The sequence below is a fragment of the Bos javanicus genome, chromosome X (assembly GCF_032452875.1).
Source record: "Bos javanicus breed banteng chromosome X, ARS-OSU_banteng_1.0, whole genome shotgun sequence".
In the NCBI taxonomy this organism is placed as follows: Eukaryota; Metazoa; Chordata; class Mammalia; order Artiodactyla; family Bovidae; genus Bos; species Bos javanicus.
Genome location: NC_083897.1, coordinates 77,849,729 through 77,865,868, shown reverse-complemented (window position 1 = coordinate 77,865,868; position 16,140 = coordinate 77,849,729). Strand labels below are relative to the sequence as shown.

Below are 16,140 nucleotides of genomic sequence, written 5' to 3'. Positions count from 1 at the left end.
ATTAGACAATGGGGATAATGAGGACAAACTCCTCTCATAATAAAAATTACCAAACATAAATTACTCCAAGAAGAAACACAAAATATGAGGAGATTCACAACAAATAAAAACACTGAATCAGTAACACAAAAATTTCCAACAAAGAAAATCCTAGACTATATCACTTTGCTGGTGACTTCCACCAAGCACTTTAAAAAGAAATAATTTAAATCCTCCTCAAACTCTTCCCCAAAAACTGAAAGGAAAGGAACACTTTCGATCTCATTCTTAAAACTAACATTACTCAGATGCGTTTGTGCTCAGTTGTGTCTGACACTTTATGACCCCATAGACCATAGTACACCAGGTTCCACTGTTCATGGGATCTCCCAGGCAAGAATACTGGAGTGGATTGCCAATTTCTCCTCCAGGACATCTTCCCATCCCAGGAATCAAACCTGCATCTTCTCTGTTTCCTGCATTGGCAGGCAGATTGTTTACCACTGAGCCATCTGGGAAGCCCATAAGAAGAAAACTAAATACCAAAATCCCTTATTAATATAGAGGTAAATAGTCTAAACAAAATACTAGCAAACTGAGTCAAAAAGTATGTTAAAAAGATTACATACAATATTCAGGTAGGATTTACCCCAGAAAAGCCCGTGGTTTAACACAAGAAAATCAACAAACATACTACACCACATTAATACAATAAAGGGGAAAGAAACACTTGATCATCACAACTGATATAGAAAAACAGCTAACATACCCAACACCTTTTTGTGATAAAAACATTCAGAGAACTGTGAACAGAAGGAAACTGCTTCAGCATGATAAACCATGTAAAAATGACAGCTAACATCATACTTTGTGGTGAACTGAGTGTTCTCCTTAAACATGGATGACAGCTTTTAACTACTGCTACTCAATACTGTACAGGAAGATCTAACCAAAGCAATTTAGGAAAGATAAAAAAGGTGGTTGAGGATGGAGAAAGTTAGAGGACACACATTTCAACACCAACTGTAAACTTACAATAATTGAAAGTGCAGGACTGACATAAGGATAGACATAAACACTAGTGGAATAGAATTCAGAATCCAGAAATATACCCATACACTGATGGAAACTAATTTTTAAAAGGAAGTCAAGTGCATTTCATGAGGGAAAAAAAGTCTCAAAGAATGATACTGTAACAACTGAATATCCACATGTAAAAGGATGAAGCTCCACTCCTACCTCAATCATATAGAAAAAGAAGATCTGAAACCATAAAACTCAGAAGAAAATATAGAGGGAAATTGTCATTACTTCAGATTAGGCAATAAAAACACTAGTAGCCAATAAATACATGAAAAGGTTCTTAACCTCATTAGTCATTTAAAGAAAGGCAAATCAAAACCACAATTCAGTATGACTTCACATTCATTAGGATTGCTATACTAAAAATCTACCCCCCGCAAAAAAATTCCAGAAAATAAGACATGTTAAAATAAATATGAAGAAACTGAAACCTTCTCACATTGCTAGTAGAAATACAAAATGATTCAACTGCTGCAGATAACAATTTTGCAGGTCTTGAAAATATTTAAACACAGAATTACCATATGACCCTGTGATTACACTCCTCGATATGTACACAAAAGAACTGAAAACAGAGTCCCTTGGACTGCAAGGAGATTAAACTAGTCAACCCTAAAGAATATCAACCCTGAATATTCATTGGAAGGTCTGCTGCTGAAGCTGAAGCTCTATTACTTTGGCCACCTGATGCAAACTGTCAGCTCACTGGGAAAGACCCTGATGCTTGGAAAGACTAAAGGTGATGGAGAAGAGGGCAACAGAGAATGAGATGGTTACATAGCATCACCAACTCAACAGACATGAATTTGAGCAAACTCTGAGACAATGGAGGACTGAGGATCCTGACATGCTATAGTCCATGATGTCTTGAACTGTTGGACATGACTTAGCAAGTGAACAACAACAGGAACATACATTATCATAAATCATCTTAAATATAAATGGATTAAATGTTCTAACAGAAAGACACAGACTGGCTGAATGCTCACACACACACACACACACAAAAACTGTTTATATACTGTCTACAAGAGACCCACTTCAGACATAGGGACACATATAGATGGAAAGTAAGGATACAGAAAAAAGATCCTTTCATGCAAATGAAAATCAAAAGAAAGCTGGAGTAGCAATTTGCATATCAGATAAAATAGACTTTAAAATGAAGACTATGACAAGAGACAAGGAAGGACACTACATAATGATGAAGGTACCACTCCAAGAAGAAATAGAACAAATTTAAATATTTATGCACCCACAATAGAATTATATCAATATGTAAGGCAAATACTAACAGCCAAAAAAGAGGAAATCTATAGTAACACAATAATAGTGGAGGACATAAACACTCTACTTATACCAATGGATAGATTAGACAAAAAATTAAGGAAACACAAGTGTTAAAAGACATATTAGAACAGGTAGACTTAACTGATATTTATAGGACATTCTATGCAAAAACAGCAAAATATACGTTATTCTGAACTTCACAAGAAATATTCTCCAGGATAGATCAATCTTAGGACACAAATCCAGCCTCCATAAATTTAAGAAAATTACAATCATATTAAACATAGTTTCTGACCACAACACTGTAAAATTACAAATTACAAGAAAAAAAAAACTGTAAAAAAAAAAAATACAGACATATAGAGGCCAAACAGTATGACACTAAATAACCAAAAGATCACTGAAGAAACCAAAGAAGAAATCAAAAAATACTAGAGACAAAAGGTTATTTTTGATGATGCAAAATCTGTGCAATACAGCAAAAGCACTTTTAAGAGGTACATTTATAACAATACAATACTACCTCAAGAAACAAGAAAAATCTCATACTAACTTCACACCTAAAGCAACCAAGACAATGAAGAATCAAAAAAAAAAAAAAAAGTTAGCAAAAGAAATAAAAAAAAACCAGAGCAGAAATACACGAAATAGAAATAAAACAATAACAACAAAAGATCAATGAAACTAAAAGTTAGTTTTTTGAGGAGATAAACAAAATTGATAAATCTTTAGTAAGACTCATTAAGAAAAGGAAAAGAGAGGAGACGTGAATCAATAAAATTAGAAATGAAAAAGAAGTTACAACAGACACCACAGAAATACAAAGGGATCATAAGAGACTACTACAAGCAACTGTATGTCAATAAAACCGACAACCTGGAAGAAATGGACAAATTCTTAGAAAAGTACAACCTTCCAAGACCGAACCAGGAAGAAATAAAAATTATGAACAAACCAACCACAAGCACTGAAATTGAAACTGTGATTAAAATCTTCCAACCAACACAAGTTCATGACCAGATGGCATCACTGGTGAATTTTATCAAATATTCAGAGAAGAGTTAACACCTACTCTTCTCAAACTCTTCCAAAAAATTGCAGGAGATGGAACACTCCCAAATTCATTCCATGAAGCCACCATCACCCTGATGCCAAAACCTGACAAACATCACAAAAAAGATTACAAGACAGTATCACTGATGAACATAGATGCAAAAAGCCTCAACAAAATACTAGCAAAACCGAACCCAACAACACATTAAAAGGACCATACACCCTGATGAAGTGGGGTTTATCCCAGGGATTCAAGGATTCTTCAATATATGCAAATCATTCAATGTGTTACACTATATTAACATATTAAAGAAAAACCATATGATCATCTCAATAGATGCAGAAAAAACTTCTGACAAAATTCAACCCCTATTTATGATTAAAAAAACATCCCAGAAAGTAGGCATAGAGGGATCTGACCTCAACACAATAAAAGTCATATGTAACAAACTCACAGCAAATATCATTATCAATGGTGAAAAACTGAAAGCATTCCCTCTAAGATCAGAATAAGACAAGAGTGTCCACTCTCACCACTATTATTCAATGTAGTTTTGGAAGTCCTAACCACAACAATCAGAGAAGAAAAAGAAATAAAAGGAATCCAGAATGGGAAAGAAGTAGTAAAAACTCTCACTGTTTGCAAATGACATGATTCTCTGCAAACAAAATCCTAAAGATCCCATCAGAAAACTACTACAGCTAATCAATGAATTTAGCAAAGCTGAAGGATACAAAATTAATACATATAAATACCTTGCATTCCTGTACACAAACAATGAATGTTTAGAAAGAGAAATTAAGGAAACAATCCCACTTACCACTGCAACAACAAAAATACCTAAAAATTAACCTTCCTAAGGAAGCAAAAGACCTATAAGCAGAAAAATTAAGATACTGATGAATGAAATCAAAGACGATACAAACAGATGGAGAGATACACCATGTTCTTGGATTGGAAGAATCAATATGGTGAAAATGACTATACTACCCTAAGCAATTTACAGATTCAATGCAATTTCTATCAAATTACCAATAGCATTTTTCACAGAATTAGAACAAAAAATTTTATAATTTGTACGGAAACACAAAAGACCCAAAATAGCCAAAGCAATCCTGAGAAAGAAAAATGAAACTGGAGGAATCAACTTTCCTGACTTCAGACTATATAGCCATAGGCATCAAAACAGTATGGTACTGACACAAACAGAAATATAGATTAATGGAACACGATGGAAAGCTCAGAGATAAACTGACACACCCAGGTCACCTAATCTTGACAAAGGAGGCAAGAATATAAAATGGAGAAAAGACAGTCTCTTCAACAAGTGGTGCTGGGAAAACTCAACAGCTACATGTAAAAGAATGGAATTAGAACACTCCCTAATACCATACACAAAAATGAACTCAAAAGGGATTAAAGACCTAATGTAATGCCAGACACTATAAAACTCTTAGAGGAAAACAGGCAAAAGACTTTCTGACATAAATCGCAACAAGATCTTTTTTGACCCACCTCCTAGAGTAATGAACATAAAAACAAAAATAAATAAATGGGACCTAATTAAACTTAAAAGCTTTTGTACAGCAAAGGAAATGACAAAGAATAATGAAAAGGCAACCCTCAAAATGAGAGAAAATATCTGCAAATGAAGCAATTGACAAAGGATTAACCTCCAAAATATACAAACAGGTCACACAGCTCAATATCAAAAAAAGCAACAGCCCAATCAAAAAATGGGCCCAAGACCTATATAGACACTTCTCCAGAGAAGACATACAAATGGCCAACAAACACATGAAAAGATGCTCAACATCACTAATTATCAGAGAAAACAAATCAAAACTACAATGAATTATCTCATGGTGGTCTGAATGGCCATCATCAAACAACAAAAATTGGAGAGAGTGTAGAGAAAAGAGAACCCTCTTATGCTGCTAATGGGAATGTAAATTGATACAGCCACTATGGAGAACCTTATGCAGAACACTATGGAGAAGAGTATGGATAAAACTACCATATGATCAAGTAATCCCACTATTGGGCATATACCAAAGAAAATCATAATTTAAAAAGATATATGCATCCCAATGTTCACTGCAGCACTATTTACAATAGCCAGGACTTGGAAGCAATTTGAATGTCCATCAACAGAGGAATGGGATAAAGAACGTGTGGTACATATATACAATGGAATATCATTCAGCTATAAAAAGGAATGAAACTGTGTCATCTGCAGAGATGTGGATAGACCTAGACACTGATATACAAAGTGAAGCAAGTCAGAAAAAGAAAAATATGATAGATTAACACATGTTGTATATAGAAAGATGGTATAGATTATCTTATTTGCAAAGGAGAACTAGGGACACAGAGAACAAACATAAAAATACCAAGGGCAAATGGAGATGGGGGAGGGCATAAGTCAGATGAATTGGAAGACTGGGATTGACATATATACAGTACACTGCATAAAACAGATAGCTAATGAGAACCTACTGTATGGCACAGGAAACTCTACTTGATGCTCTATGGTGATCTAAATGGGAAGGAAATCCAAAAAAGAAGGGATATATGTATATGTATGGCTGAGTTACTTTGCTGTACAGCAGAAACGAACACAGCAGTGTAAAGCAAATATACTTCAATTTTAAAAATTAAAAAATACTTTGAGACAAAAGTGAAAACACAACATACTAAAACTTATGGGCTGCAGTGAAAGTAGTTCTAAGGCAAGTTTACAGTAATACACATTGGGGAAAAAGAAACAACTGAAATAATCAACCTAACTGTACACCTCAAGCAACTAAAAAAATCAGAAACTAAGATCAAACTTAGCAGAAAAAAGGAAACAATACAAATTAGAGCATAAATGAATAGAGAAGAAGAGAACAATAGGAAAGATTATCAAAATTAAAAATTGGTTCTTTGAATCCAAAACAAAATTGATAAACCTTCAGCTAAACTAGCCAAGAAAAAGAGACTCCAAATAAACAAAACCAGAAATGAAGAGACATTATCACTGATATCACAAAAATACAAAAGATCTTAAGAGTTATACACCAACCAATCCAATTGGACAACCTAGAAAAATGGATAAACTCCTAGAAACATTAAATCTACCAAGACTGATCAGGAAGAAACAAAAAATAGAGCATAGTGACTATATAATAATATTGTACTTTATAATATTAACTTAAACAACAAGGGTCTGAACTGTGAGGGTACACTTACACAATCTGTGGTTGGTTGAATCCACAGATGCCAAACCATGGATATGGAGGAAATGCCTAAACAGAAACCCTACTGTATGTTACCTGCAGATTTTGAACTGTGCAGATGGTTGGTTCCTCCAGCCCCTACATTGTTCAAGGGTCAAGTGTATATTTGAGAGTTGCTAAGAGAGTAAATTTGAAAGTATTTATCAGAAGAAAAAAACACTATGTGAGGTGACAGATGTTAACTAATTATGCTAATCATTTCACAATATATACATATATCAAATAATTGTTTTATATCTTTAATACTGTTATGTGCCAATTATATCTCAATAAATCTGAAGAAGAAAAAATTGAAAACAGGAACTCAAACAAGTATAATACATGTACATTCTTGTCTATAACAGCACGATTCACAATAGTCAACAGGTAGAAATGGCCCAAAGATCCTCAACAGATGAACGGATTAAAATTGTGGTATATGCATGCATATACAAAGAAATAATATCCAGCCATTAAAGGGATGAAATACTGACACATTCTACAATATAGATGAATATCTGAACTATTATGCTAAGTGAAAAGAAGCCAGACCTAGAAGGTCACATATTGTATGATCCGATTCATATGAAATATCTAGAACAGATAAATCAAGAGACAGGATGCAGACTGATGGGGCCTGGTGGGTGGTAGGAATGGGGAAAACTACTTAACAGATAAGGAGTTTTACTTTGGAGCAATGGAAATGCTTCAGAGTTAAAGGTGATGGCTGTACTACACTGTAAACGTATTAAATGTCACTGAATTATTGAATTTAAAATGGTTATTTTCATATTATACAAATTTCACCTAGTAATTTTTTAAAAGTAATCAAATATGGAATTATATTAAGGGCATTTAATCAGAAGTAACAAATGAAAAGCTGGACACACATTTCTGAAGATAGTTTATCAAATAAAATAATAATCACAATTAAATGGTTTTCCCAGTCTTACATGAAATTAATTACCATTCCTAGCTTTGTTATCAAAACCAGTAAATACGTTTATTTGTGGATCCTGGCAGTCCCTAGAACTTAGAACTGATTACTTTTTTAAAATACACAGTCATCTAGCATCTAGATCTTCATTTCTACATACCATTTTCCAATAAAAGGCACAAGATTGCTGGTAGAAATGGATGATTTCAACACCAGGTCAGGGAAAATACAAGATGAATTTGGACACTGAGTGGTGTCAGAAAGTAATGAAGCAATGAAAAAGGATAGAGGTTGTTCCAAAGGACAAACAAGAGCCAATCTAAAGGAGCTTCTAGTGGCCCAGAGCTAGGACAACTAGAGCAACAAAATAAAAGTTGAGATTATTAAATTATAATCCATAGAATATATTTTATTAACATCTCTGAGTTCACCCTCATATAAATAAGTGAATAACTAAATGAGGGAGAAGGGAACAGCTCTTCTTTACAAAAGATGTCCCATTAACAATTGTAAAATGAGGAAACAAAAAAACTGTATTTATTAGCTGAACATCACAGTAATAACTGTTGTAGGTACGCTAACAGGACCTGGTGAAAGTTTAAGGAGAAACATGGTATTTGCGTATTCTCAAAGAATCTACCTCAAGGTGTTTTTTAATTACAAAGGAGAAAATAGTACTTCTCACTGGAGAAATCCAGTAGACATCCCCTTAATCATGCAATGGAGGTTAACATCACCAGTAATAAGACATATCAATACCACGTATCCTCTGATATTCTCGATGTTGTTCAGTTGCTCAGTTGTGTCTGACTCATCGCGAACCCCATAGACTGCAGCACGCCAGACTTCCCTGTCCTTCACCATCTCCCAGAGCTTGCTCAAACTCATGTCCATTGAGTCAGTGATACAATTCAATTATCTTGTCTTGTCGTCCCCTTCTCCTCCCGCCTTCAATCCTTCCCAGCATCAGGGTCTTTTCTAATCAGTAGGCTCTTCACATCAGGTGGCCAAAGTACTGGAGATTTGGCTTCAGCATCAGTCCTTCTAATGAATATTGAGGGTTGATTTCCTTTAGGATTGACTGGTTTGATTTCCTTTCAGCCCAAGGGATTCTCAAAAGTCTTCTCAAACACCAAAAAGTCTTCTCAAAAGCATCAATTCTTTGGCCCTCAGTCTTCTTTATGGTCCAACTCTCACATCCATACATGACTACTGGAAAAACCATAGCTTTGACTAGACAGACATCTGTCAGCAAAGTAATGTCTCGGCTTTTTAATATGCTGTCTAGGCGATTTGTCATGGCTTCTCTTCCAAAGGAGCAAGTGTCTTTTAATTTCATGGCTGCAGTCACCATCTTCAGTGATTTGAGAACCCAAGAAAATAATGTCACTGTTTCCATTGTTTCTCCATCTCTTTGCCATGAAGTGATGGGACTGGATGCCATGATTTTCGTCTTTTGAATATTGAACTTTAAGCCAGCTTTTTCACTCTCCTCTTTCACCCTCATCAAGAGGCTTTTTAGTTCCTCTTTGCTTTCAAACATAAGGGTGGTGTCACCTGCATATCTGAGGTCATTGATATTTCTCCCGGCAATCTTGATTTCAGCTTGTGTTTCATCCAGTCTGATATTTCTCCTGATGTACTCTGCATAAAAGTTAAATAAGCACGATGACAATATACAGCCTAGATGTACTCCTTTCCCAATTAGGAACCATTCTGTTGTTCCATGTCCACTTCTAACTGTTGCTTCTTGACCTGCATACAGGTTTCTCAGGAGGCAGGTCAAGTGGTCAGGTATTCCCATCTCTTTAAGAATTTTCCATAGTTTGTTATGATCCACACAGTCAAAGGCTTTAGCGTAGTCAATGAAGCAGAAATAGATGTTTTTCTGGAACTCTCTTGCTTTTTCTATGATCCAACAGATGTTGGCAATTTGATCTCTGGTTCCTCTGCCTTTTCTAAATCCAGCTTGAACATCTGGGAGTTCTCAGTTCATGTACTGTTGAAGCCTAGCTTGGGGAATTTTGAGCATTACTTTGCTAGCATGTGAAATGAATGCAATTATGGGGTAGTTTGAACATTCTTTGGCATTGCCCTTCTTTGGGACTGGAATGAAAACTGACCTGATATGATGCAGTGAAAAGGACATAGCATGTTTTACTGCTTAAGACACTGTAATATGGCTTCTACCACCATATCACCATAAATACTAAATAAGCTGCTAACTGCTAAATTCAGTAACACTTTGCATATTCATCTTACATACCCTCTCTGTCATATAATACTATTGACCATTCCCTCCTTTCTGTTTTCTTTTTTTTTTTTAGATTTTCTTTCATGTGGACCATTTTTAAAGTCTTTATTGAATTTGTTACAATATTGCTTCTGTTGATTACGTTCTGGTTTTTTGGCTGCTAGGCATGTGGTTTCTTAGCTCCCCAACCAGGGATTCAACATACAACCCTCTGCAGTGGAAGGTAAATTCTTAACCACTGGACTGCCAGAAGTCCCCCCTCCTTTCTATTGATAAAACACTCTCACTTCTTGGTTTCTAGCATACCAATCAATCCCTATTCCTTTAATGTCTCTGGCCACTGCATATTCTCCTTGTTGCTCTATTCTTTCATTTAAATTTTGGCAGTCTCATGAGTGTCTTCCTTAGCCCTCTATTTTTTTCTCCTTCTACATAGTCTGCAGAAGTTATCCATGGCCGCTATAAAAAAATTACCTCCATGATGATTCTCAAACTTTACTGCAAGTCTAAATCTCTTTCTAGAGTACCGACCCCATATATACAACTGTTAGACATTTTCATCATGATGTCTCCTAGATAGCTTCAACTCCACATACCTCAAGCTGAAATCACCATTTTCTCCAACTTCTCAAATTTGCTGCTCCACATCTTAGTTAATAGCATCATTATCCATCTTGCTGCCTAAGCCAGATACCCAGGAAGTATACTCTTTATTTTTTTCTTTACTCTCTGTATTGAATCACACAGTAACTCCGGCCCATTTTACCTCCTAAATAACTCTATAAACATTGTCATAATCTCCCTTGAGATTCCCATCCCTTCTCTCCAATATTACCATTAAATTCTCTGAAGTTCCATCAAGTCAAGTGTCTCCCTATCTTCAACCTTGTCCATTTTCAATCCACACTCCAAACTACAGCTTTTACAAAGAAGACATGTTGTTTAATATCTTTTGCCCTGAAATACCCTCTTCTCTTTCATCAACCAGACCAGTATCTACCTACACAGCCTTCAATACTCATTCATAATTCTTTATTTAGAAAGTCTTCCCTGACTTCTCTAGACTGAGAGTGGTTCCCGTCAAAAACCCTACACATACCTCTACTAAAGCACTTAACATGCTTTATTTTAAACAGCTAGTTACCTGTTTTCTCCTCTAAATTGTGATTTCCTAGAGGGCAAAGGCTATGCCTTGTTCATAGTTGTAGCTCCAGTACCTAGTACAATGTCTGACAAATGGCAGGTAAGCAATAAATGTTTGTTAAGACTGGCTGAAGATGGTATAATGTTCTTTTTGTAAATGTAAAGCTGTAATACGCAGTAATAAACTCTAGAAACATTAGTATGATTTTGCTACTTTTGTATGTATGACAATATTCTAAGCTAGTAATACTAACATATAAGAATTCATTTAAAAGATAGTTTTACAGTAGGCTTATTTAAATGCTATTCATTAAAGCAATAGATTATAGTTACACAACAGGTCCTAAATAAGAAGTAAAATTTATCAGTTTGAGTTGTGGAAAACAGAGCTAGCAAGATGAAGGGGAAAGAGATGAGTGAAAGGACTTGGATTGTAGTGTCACTAATTAGCTGGACTTTAAGCAGCATTCAAAACAGAAACAATGATAGTAGCCTAACCACACGAGCTGTATAGGTAGTCCTCACAAAATCCATTACCAAAAATAATGTTTTATTACAGAACCATAAGTCAAAATTGCAACAGCAAAATTTAAAGCACTTTACAATTCACAAACTGCTTTCACAGCTATCATTTCACTTGATTCTCCCCAGAATAGTGGGTGATAGGTAAGTTTTATTCAAATGTCCATCATATAGCCTAAAAACATTGAGACTAAGGCAAAGTAGCTAAGACAAAGTAATACTCTCATGCTTCAAAATCTTTCATAATCCTTCAAAACCTTTCAGAATCGTTTCATGACATTAGACTGCTTGGTGACAAATCCCAACAACTCTTCCTCATGATAGGCAGTGCAGGCCCTTATCACTTCTCTTCTATATTACTTCAATATCCTCCTAACTGATGTCCCTATCTCCAATCCCTGTCTATTTCCAATATGTCCTTCAAACTGCAAGAAGAATCATATTTCTAAAAGAAATTTGATCATATCATCCCTACTTCAAATTATTTTCTAGGCCAGCCATGTCCAGCAGAACTTTCTATGATTATGAAAATGTTCTGTATCTATGTGGTCAAATAGCCACCCAGACACATGTGGCTACTGAACACTTAAGATATGTCTTATGTGACTAAGCTACCAAGTTTTAAATTTTATTTAATTTTAATTGAAATTTAAATAGCCACATGTGGCTAATGTCTACTGTATTGAAAGTACAGCTCTAAGCAATTAGGAATCCCTTTTTTTTTTCTGATCCTGGTGAAGACCAATGAATAAATAAATAAATAGGTTATACTAAAGTGTTAGAGAAGAGCTGCCTTTTTCTTTTTTCTTTTTTTTTCTCTATGTTTTCTAATCTTTCAGTAGCTGGTATGTACTATTTTGGTAATTTTTTTTTTTTTGTAAATACAAGAACTTTATTTTGAAAAAAGAAGCATGAGTATAGATCTTTACTGAAGTGAAGTGAAGTGAAGTGGCTCAGTCGTGTCCAACTCTTTGCGACCCCATGGACTGTAGCCTACCACGCTCCTCCATCCATGGTATTTTCTAGGCAAGAGTACTACAGTGGGTTGCCATTTCCTTCTCCAGAGGACCTTCCCAGCCCAGGAATTGAACCTGAGTCTCCCACATTGTAGGTAGACACTTTACCATCTGAGCTACCAGGGAAGTTATAGATCTTTATTAGGCAGCATCAAATATGTAGAATACCTATGTTACACAAATTGAAGAAACTGCTGAAATGAAGAGGAAATACTGGGAAACAATATTCAATAAACCTCCAATTGCCTAGTAAAGTGATAATCAAAACTGGCTAAATCTAAAAGCTACAGAATATTTCCAGGAAAGCTTCTTAAACTTGTTAAAGACTGTTTTACATGTTAAAAATTAATCATTAAGTCATATGCAAGAATGCTAAAATAAAATGTATTACTAGTAGACAAAACAGAGTTCATATGAAAATATTAATACAACCTATCAAAAAGATCAGAGCACCAACTGAAAAATTTAAATATGAAAATTTTGTAATTATAAAAACAAGTTTACTAAATGCCGAACTAGAATAACAAGTGAAAGTTCCTTTTTACTGTCCTTTGGCATCCCAATCTATCTCCTCTCCAGAAGTATGTTTGCAGTATACTATTCCAGCTTTTTATGTATTTACATACACACATGCTATCATGGACTGAATTGTGTCTCCTCCAAATTCCTGTTCAAGTTCTAACTCCCAGTATCTCAAATGTGACTGTATATGGAAATAGGACCTTTAAAGAGGTTAATTAAGATTAAACAGGGTCATTAGGGTGGACCCTAATATATGACTGGCATACTTAAGAGAAGAGATTAAGACACAGACATGCACAGAAGAAAGACCTTGTGAGGAAATAGAAGGCAGCCATCTAACAAGGCAAGGAGAAACGTCTCAGAAGAAATCAACCCCACCAACACCTTATCTCAGACTTCTAGCCTTCAGAAATGTGAGAAAATAAATTTCTATTGTTTAAGCCACCTAGTCTATGGTACTTTTGAGGCAGGAGGCACATGGATCGCCTTAGGGTAAAGCAACTGGAGATTCATTCCCTATGGATCAAAACTCCAAGACAATAGCAGGACAATTAAGGGAGAAGGCTGGGCCCTGCCCAGACCACGTACTTCTCATTCTCAAAGTCAGGAGCCCTCCCCAACCACACATGCACAGAAAAGTTCCTTGGAGGCCAAAGGGGAGTTATGTCAAGGGATGTTCCCTACCCATATGCCTTTTCAGTAAAATCCCTCTTGGCTAAAAGATGTGATCCCAACCACATAGGATCCTGAGATATACCACATATGGACTGTGAACCAGGCAAATCAAAATGATTGGCCAAAGGAAACCTGGAAAAAATACCCCATAAAAGTAACTCAAACTGCCATCAGGGCACGACTAAGGGACTCCCCCTCTGAGTGCCCATGTGCCTATCCACACAGATTGTACTCTTTTCCTCTTAATAAATACTTAACTTGCTTCACTGCTTTCCATATTTGTGGGAATTATTTTTTGTAAAGCCGAAGATCCAGGGCCCTTGTCACTGACCACCAGTCTTGTGGCTAGGATCTGGTGCTTTCACTGCCTTGACCCAGCCCAATCTCTGGCTAGTAACCCAGCCCTGCTCCAAGCCATGGCAAGCTGAGGCCACCCGAGATCACTTTGTTACAGCAGCTTAGCAAACACATACGTACAGACAGCTGTTAAGCCACCATAGTTAAGAGTGGCTGAAGAAAGAGTTCACACTTGGCAGATATTTGTATACTTAAAAACATGTATATATTACAATGACAAATTACTCAAGATCAGTTAAAAATAATTTGATAAGTAAACCAATAGAAGCTTCAACTTCTCTTTTCTAGTATGCTTTTAAAGGCATGAAAAAAAATTAAAAGCATGATAAGTTAATTTAAAAAAGCCTACACTCTTAGGATATAGTTTCTCTACTCTAACATCTCTCACCCCTGGATGTGGTAAAGAAAACTTAAAGAACCAATAAACTAATAAATAGCCTGCAGTTAAAATTGCTACAAGCAGTAAAATTTTATATATCTTATCCCTCAAAGAACTCCATCTTGTAAGTCATTTTTTAAGCAAAAGACGCCTACTAATAAAGTAACTCAAAAATTTTGAAAGCATATAAGCTTTGGTTATCAAGCAAACACTAACATTCAGTGATGCTACCGTACCACAGTACCACCTAGTGACAGAAATGCAATGGACAAACTTAATAGGTTGCCCTAAAGTTTAATAATTCCACAATTTGATTATGATTTTGCTGAAATATACACTTTATGTAGAAATGAGCCTTCTATTCTGATGCATGGTGCTGAAATACACCCTTTACATAGAAATGAGCCTTCTGTTCCAATGTATGGTACTAAAGCAAACATTATTTATTCCATGTTAGACTTTGTTTTGATTTGGTTATAGGGTTTAATCACTCATTTCATTAGTATTCTCTGAGTGCTTGCTACATGTGAGACACTATGCCCTGTTGTGAGGAAGATAAAACAAGGTGATTGGAGTGTACCTGTCTTTTAGGTTCATAAAATCTTATCTTCTCCACAAGACACACATGATAACTGTATTAGTAGAAAAAGGTGTTATAGGAATTCAGAGAAGGAAAAAATCAATGTCTTACAAGCTTATAAGGAATGGTTCTATTGGCATAAATTGGTCCTTGAGCTAAGATTTGAACAAAAGAAAGGAGTTAGAGAGAGGACATTTCAGACAGAGGGTATGATATAAATGAAGGAACAAAAACAAAAAAGCACAAGGTTCAAGCAACAGTGAACAATCCAGGATGGTTGGAGGGGCAGGGTATTTATAGGGAAATAGTTAATAATATGGCCAGCAAGATAGGTGAAAATTCTTTAGGGCCTTGAAGAGCAGGCTAAGGTGTAGAGTCCACTGAAGTCCACAAGCAGGGACGTGATACTTAACAGAGTCATGTTTCAGAAAGAATAATCTGGATGTTTTTTGTGTGGGATGGGATGAAAGGATGAATGCCTAAAGGTAGTGAGGAAAGCTGTGCATAAACTTACGTAGACCTAAAACTAGGGCAGAAGTTGAGAGTCTGAAAAGGAGAATAGGCCATTGCTACTACAATGAGGTATTCACCTACCTCACAGGGCTACTGTGAAGATCAAAGGATATAATAAAATATTTGAAAAGTTTATTTGCTCACTAGTGACAAACTTACAATGGTGTGGAGAGAAGAAAAGAAGACTTTAGGGAGATTTTAGAAAAAGAAGGAGGAAAAAAAATGATTAAAAGACCTAATTTTGGTAAAGACTGAGTACTAAGGAAAATAATGCCTATAAGTAAACAGAAACAGGATCTAAAATTTGTTGTCTCAGCAATATATAAATTATATACATGTAAGAACTGGAATTCAAGGGGAAAATGGAAGATAAGAAGTGAGACTGTGGGTATTTTTCTCATGTTTCTATTAGATGTGATTTTATACAGTTAAAAAGAGAAATGTATAAATAAAATAAAAAAGGAAAATTATAAGAATCACATACAGAACAGGCAACTTTGCCTCTATTATATAGTCTATTTTATAACACGGCAAGAACACACTCCACACTCCTTTGAAAAACCAACAACTTTAAGG

General features: G+C 35.5%; 1 protein-coding gene across 3 annotated transcripts in view; it reads right to left on the bottom strand.

The window, feature by feature from the left end:
- ABCB7 (ATP binding cassette subfamily B member 7) overlaps window positions 1–16,140 on the bottom strand; it is a 147,176-nt gene that overhangs the window by 97,972 nt on the left and 33,064 nt on the right. The gene's annotated exons all lie outside the window — the stretch shown is intronic.